Raw genomic sequence first — 7,361 nt, forward strand, 5'->3', positions numbered from 1 at the left:
TCTCTTCTATTTCGGGGATCTAATCCTATCGGGCACCCCGTCACACTAGATGATGCAGGAGTTGCATCGAGAAGGCTAAATGAGGAATTGAACACTCTCCAAAATCCCAGTGTAGGTTTGGAGTTGCTTCATGATTTCAGGTTGGGAATATGCCTGTATGTTATCAATCATTTCCTCTGGCATTACTTTTGTCTTACTTGACGAGACAATTCCCAAGAATTTGATAGAGAACCCAGGTCCCTGGACCTTGTCCTTGTTGACTGCCCGATCCCAGTTGGCGAGAGCTTCTCGCAGGCTGGTCACCTCAGCTTCTAGTTCTGTAAGAAAATAATAGGTTAGCATTATATTATCAATATAATGCTACAAGTTCACTGCAGTTGGTTGTTTCCACGTGGTTAAATCTTAAACCATGGTTGTTCAGATAGCCCTGGAGAAGAACGAGGAATGTCCTCTGTTGCCTTCCCAGGTGAAGGCAAACTTTTCTTGTCTTTCTGGGGCTATGGCCCCCATAGCCTTCTATGGTTGCAGTGATCCTGGAAAACTTGTCCGGATTCTCATAGAGCAGGGTACTGTCAGCACCTGTGTCCACGAGGGCTAATATCTTCTTCACATTGTTGGGGTGGGGGGTGGGGACCAATGTATAGTCAATTCCACATGTGGCCTCAGGTCAGCCGGCTCTCACACCAACCGGGTGTCCGGGCCGAATCTCTAACCAGGGAGATAATCTGCCAGCTGCACCTCATGGGTTGTGTTTGTGTGAATTGCTGATTAGGGCACAGCTGATTCCACAGCATCAACAGTAGTTCATTAGGTTGCTGCTAAGTCTTCTTCAGCGACCCCTGCTGAGAGGGGATCAAATCACATTTGTCTGCAGCTCACTTTCATGGCTATTTGGGCAGAGGACTGCCCTGCCCCACCTTTTCGGCCATGCCTCTGTCAATGCATTAGCAGTTTGCGGAGTGCAGGGGGTTGTATAGCACACGATTGGGTGGAACGCTCCTTGCGTTTCACTTCCACATCCCCCAACCTTGCCACGGAGGACTTCACCTCGTGGATCCGCCTACCCAAGTAAGGGGCCAGCAGTGCTGCCATGGTGCCAAAAGTACTGGCTGGGCCAGAGATCGAGATCAAGTTATTCCTATAGGTTATAAATACCTTCTCTTCGGGGCCAGTGCACTGGGTATGAAACGTCCTCTGTCACATGCTCATTTCCTGAATTATCTGGACCAGATCTAAGTACGTGATCCATCCGCTCACTGTCTCTGGCAGCTCCCCAGGGTGGCCCATACTGTCCGTGCAGCGGACATGAGCCAGTTAATGAAGGAGTGGTTGCCTGTGCCCTGCACAGTATGAGCCACATTCTGAAGGCAGTGACTGAGGGATGGTATCACCATTATGGAGGCCAACTGAGCCATCTCTTCTGGAGATAATTCAGTCCTTCAGCCCTGTCATCCCACAGCCTCAGCAGCCATCTCAGAACCATCTTCTCGGCTTTCTCAGGTCCCAGAGTTACATGAGGATGTACTGGATCAAGGTGGTATGCTTTTTAGCCTGGGGGGTGCTGCCATCTTGCCCCCCTGGGGCCAATGGCTGCTCTACTTCAACTTGCTGCCGTATAACTGGCTGTGCCTTCTATAGACTCACCAGCGGGCTTCCAGACCTGGACAATGGCAGCAACCTGTGAGGACCCTGCGGCGTGCATTCCACTGCTGCCAGCTGCCTTTCCAGCACTTCTTCCTGATGTTGCAGTTGTTGCACCCACTAAGCCTGGTCCTGAACCTCCAGGCTGGCCTGCCACGGCACTGCCAGGAACATCCAGGCCACCCAACCTTCTGCCTTCTGGTGAGCGGTTGGGGCATTCAGCTGCAGCATCTCCAGGGCTTTCCAGACATCCTCTGGTTGCAACTTCATTCCATCCCAATCCTCTAGGGACATCCACGTAGCCAGATATGTGGCCACAAGGTGGGGAGCCACATGTCCTCCTTGACTTCCCAAATATAATTACATGCACTATGGAGGGATTTCTGTTATGAAAAAGTACCTGCTAAAATTTAAATTACTCCATTTATCATCCAAATTAGGATATTTCCAGAAATATCAATAAATTCACAAACATCTCAAACTTACAGCATAAGTAAAAGATAATGAAAATCATAAGCATTCATTTACATATACATTAGGAAATCAACATCAAAGACTAACAAATTTGGTTACAAATCTGAAGTTCACAACAAAGCAGAGAGCCAGGGTTAGTGCAAAAGAGAAAAAAGGATGGTCATATTGAGAAATATAAGTACCACCAACTAAAGCCAAGAGTAGATAGAGAGGATTCTGTTTTGAGAGGGAAAATACTAAGAACAGTTCCAAGGCTTCCTGGATTAAAAGGTACTAGCTACAACAGAGTTGAAAAGAAGTGTAAATTACCAAAAAGTATATGCCTGATGGTTAACCTGTTTCTGGATGAGAGGAAAGCATTTGTAAGGGGCATGTTTCCAATGAAGTCTTGGCAATTTTAGGGGGATAGAAAAGACAGCAACAAAGCAGAGTTCACTTCTGAACTACAAGAAAGGAAGGGAGCAATAGAGGAAGAGAATGAAAACCTAAGAAAGAAAACATAAAAAAAAACACACAAAAAAAATGCAACTTATTTTTTAAAATTTCACTTTTAAGTGAACTTTAAAACTAAGAAATCTAATAAACCATATTCTCACCTTTCACAGTTTTGGCTGCTATTATTATTCTAGGAAAAACCGGTATAAAAAATTAATCATCAATATTTTTATCTATTACTTTATAACAGAATTATACAAACAATTATTGTAAGGAAGAAACAAAAATAAAATAAACATTGAAGAAAACACTCTTCCCCAAATAAATATGAAGACAAAGAAAATTAACATATCTATATAAATTGAATATAATTCCCCAACAGCCCAGACATAAAAGAACACCACAAAATAGGATTTAAAAACCGAACAGAAAAGTAAAATCAACAGGAAAATATGAAATGAGAGTTAACTGAACTCGAGGTAGAAAAAGATATAATAATCTCGCAAATAAGGCTAAATTACGAGATACCCAAGAGAGAACAGATATTACTAAAAGTTTAGTTAGAGAAATAAATTTAGAAATTAAAAGGCCCAGAAAAATGATCCAAAATTTCTAAAGAAGCAAAAGTGTACATCTAGAAACTGATAAATATAGAAGACAGAGAAAAGAAGTTCCAAAGAAATCAATGTTTGGAGTCACCAACAAAGAAAAACAAAACAGTAAGAAAGAACTAACGTTTAAAACAATTAATTAAAGGAAAAGAGGGAAATAAAGGAGACACTTCCTTTTAAAAGGGACTCCCAAATATCTGGGTTGAAAATTGCATAGTCAATATCAAAGTAAGCAATGGGGGAGGAGACAATGGTATAGACAACGGGGTAGAATATGTGTTTTCAGCCCCCATCGGTCCATGGAAATACCAATTTTGACAACTACATATTGAGGTGAGTACCATAAAATCAAGATTTATCAAACATATTAAAACCATTTTTTTACTGTTAAATGGCAATATAAAAATAAACTCAAAATCATTTTAAACAAAATATATTTCCTGGCACTGTTCATTATATGGTCAAGAATAATAACACCTCGACAGTAGTGAACACAACTGCTACCCAGTTTTTTGTTTTCTAAATATCATTTACATGAGGATGACAGAATTAAGGATTCTTGAAAAAATAATTGATTACAAGTCTGGAGAGATTAAAGCAGTAAAACAGTAAAATGATCACGAACAACTTTTTTATGTCAAAAAGCAAGAAAGCACATGGCAACTTAAGAGAAGGGGCATATCAAATGAACGAAAACTCCAGTTTGAAGGTACTCAGCCCTTTTAAAAGGGGTTCCTTTTAAAAGGAAGTGGCCAAAATTGGAATAATTTAAATATCAAGAAATATAATAATTATAATTTGCTATCAAAATCAAATAAATCACCATCCTTAAATCATGATGATATTTTTAAAATATTAAAAAATTTATTTAATATCAATGAAGAGATTATGTAACTACTTACTTTCAAAGTTTTTTATAATGAATTTCCTAAGTATTTAGTTATCATTTCATATTTTTACATAACTCATTTTTTGTAAAGGTACTCAAAATTTTTAAAGATTAAAACTTTTCTACCAGTGATGATAATTATTATGCCAATTTTATCCTCTAAAAAATTGACAATTAAAAATATAATCATTTATCTTGCCTTTCTAAAGAAAAACAAAAACAGTAATTCAAACAAAACTGCAAAGGAATACCAGATAAATACAGAAACAATGATAAATTAGAAAGTTATATTTTGTTATATTTTCAATATATAATTTAAAAAATGGATTTATGTAAAGATTATTAAAACGCCCTGAAAACATCAGTGAAAAGTTATCAGGGAAGAGAATATTTGCAAAGTCCCAAAGTATACCTTAACATAGTACTTGCTAATTCTAAAGGAAATGGTGTTCTTTTATATTTTTGAAATGTGGTAATTATTCTTTAAAAAATGGTGTTCAAATTAGCATTACTAACAATGAGATAACCTGTTATTGCGTCCCCTTTGATGTGACTTAACACAAAGTGTCAAGCATCATCTATATAGTGCTCTTAACAGAAATATTTACCCTGTCTTTTAGATAATTCAGCCCTTTAGATTAGACCAATCCGACTCCCAGTTTACAGGAAATATGGGGAATGGAGAAAGATGTTAAATAATACCTTGAGATAATAATATATACATTTAGAAATTGGGCCATTCTATAATCAATTAAATCAACTTTGTCTTTATACTTCAATGTTAATTTTTGGCAAAGCCAGGTTAATAAAATGTAACAACCAATTGAAATAGGTAAACATTTTTGAAAACATATGCATTTAATAGATAATTCTATTACAATGGTGCATTTGAGGACATTTGAATATAAACTCGTATTAAATAATTTTAATAAATAGTTATTGAGTAGTTTTAAATTTGGTAAAGTGAATTCAGGATAGTGTCTTTTTTAAAATCAGATGCATGCTTAGTGGTGAAGTATTATTATTTTTTCAAATAGTTTTCAAACAAATTCCAAATAAATAGCAACACTTATGTATGTAATTGTTATCTTATTACTTTGTCTACATCTCTTTATCTATATATTTAGATCTACAAACTATATATATAAGGAGATAAAGCAGACATGACAAATAGTGATAATTTTTAAATGCTACCTTCTATATGTGGATGAAAAAAGGGTGTTGTAATAAATCTAACCAAAAGTAACTTCAGAGTGTGATCTGATCATAAATTCTTAGCTGGGTTAAGCATATAACTTCTTTGCCTTAAACGAGCCCTGTCCACTGTTTTTGTGCATCTAGGTTAACACACCTAGGAAGTGCCTCTTTTTCAGACCCCATAGAAGCATAACAGTTCATAAGAGAGCACATAATCTTTTTAACTATTCTGTAATTCAATTTCTGCCTTGCTTTCTCCCACCGTCATATAATCTTCCTTATGTTCCCTTTGTAATTCCAAATGCATAAAAGAAACCTCCACTGTCATTCTTCAGAGCATATGAGATCTTGCTTCCTGGCATTGTTATCAGTTTGCCTAAAATAAATTCAAGCTCAGATAAAAATTCTCTACAGATTTCGACATTTATGTCAAAGCTCATATAATTTTCCCATGAACTTTTATGCTTGAAATTTTGCATAATAAATATTTTTGAGAAAATATTGATAATTTAGTAAGTCATAATGATAGTGCCATACTTTTTAAAAGAGAAATGAAACAGAATATATCATTTAGTTATACTGCAAAAAAACTAGCATAATGTAAACAAAGTTGAAATATTTTTTTTTTATTAAAGTACAACTTTTATAGAACAGATCATGTAAACAGAGCAGAATTTGAAAAGTTTCTCTGTGTATGGATACTCAGTGGAAATATTTGCAGCTCCAGGAGTCAACAGAGACACTAAAGAGAATAAGTGGCTACATAAAGAATTAGAAAGTAAGACTAATTCCATTGTATTGTTTGGCCAGATGGCACTAAATCACTTGTGCAAAATTATTGGCACTTGCCTTTTCTTTTCACTCTTGTTGTTCCACTCTTTTTTATTGAAGATCGTATCAACTCTTCTGAAAAATCTAAAATGCAATTATTAAATCATATATCTTTTTTTAAAGATTAAATGACTAATTTCTATTAAAAAAAGAGATAGATTGAATTACAAATTAGAAATATGTTTAAAACAATGTGTTGAAAAAAGTAGAAATTTTTATGGACTGAATGTTTGTGTTCCTCCAAAATTCATATTTTGAAGCTTATTGCCCAATGTGATGGTAGTTGGATATGGAAATTTTAGGAGATAATTAGAGTTAGATTAGATGATGACGGTGAGCCCCTAATGATGAAATTAGTGCCTTTATAAGAAGAGGAAGATATCCCTCTACCTCTTCCCTCTCCCTTTTCCTCCATCTCTCCCTCTCTCACTCCTTTCATGAACCTAGAAAGGTCCTGTGAGGATGTGAGGACATAGCGAAAATCAGCAGTCTGCAAACCAGTGAGAGAGCTTGCACCAGGGACAGAATCAGTCAGTATTTTGATCTCGGACTTCTCAGAGTCATGAATGGTGAAATAAATTTCTGTTGTTTAAGCTATGTTTGCTGAGATAACTAATATAAAAGTTAAGAATAGGCAAAATAAATATTAAACAGATGAAATTTATGATTAACATTACAAATAGGACAAAGAATTACATTAGGTAATGATAAAAGTTAAATATACTAACAGCATCAAACTCTACAGTAACTAAATACAGAAAGAAAAATGTATTGGAGATGCAAGGAAAATTTGGTATGAATAAAATTATGGCAAGAAGTGTAATTTATTTTTTTTAACAATAAGAAATATCTGGTAGACAGTGAGGTTATAGACTAATGAAATTAAAGAAACTCAGTTTGGTTAGATATAATTAGAACTGTTCTTTCAAGTATTAAAGGATATAACTTTTGGTTTTATGTTCATGGGATAAACAGAAAAATAAGCTGTGAACTTTGTGAAAGTCAATCTTACAATTTCCAAGAAGTAGAAATTTGTTTTATGCCTTAATCTTTTAGTAAATATAATAAATTAATAAGTGATATTATAAATAACATATAGATAGATAAATCTGAAATCTCATTTTTTCAAAATGCTAAAAAAGAAAAAGAAAGAACTAGACTAGAAACACTTCTGAAGTTGCCTGAGGAAAAAAGAAAAAAAATTCACAGATTAGTAGTTATAGAAGGATTAAAAACAGGCAATCAGTAGAGATTAAAATAACAAAAAAAGATTATATATATAA

The sequence above is a fragment of the Pteropus alecto genome, unplaced genomic scaffold, assembly GCF_000325575.1.
Source record: "Pteropus alecto unplaced genomic scaffold, ASM32557v1 scaffold239, whole genome shotgun sequence".
In the NCBI taxonomy this organism is placed as follows: domain Eukaryota; kingdom Metazoa; phylum Chordata; class Mammalia; order Chiroptera; family Pteropodidae; genus Pteropus; species Pteropus alecto.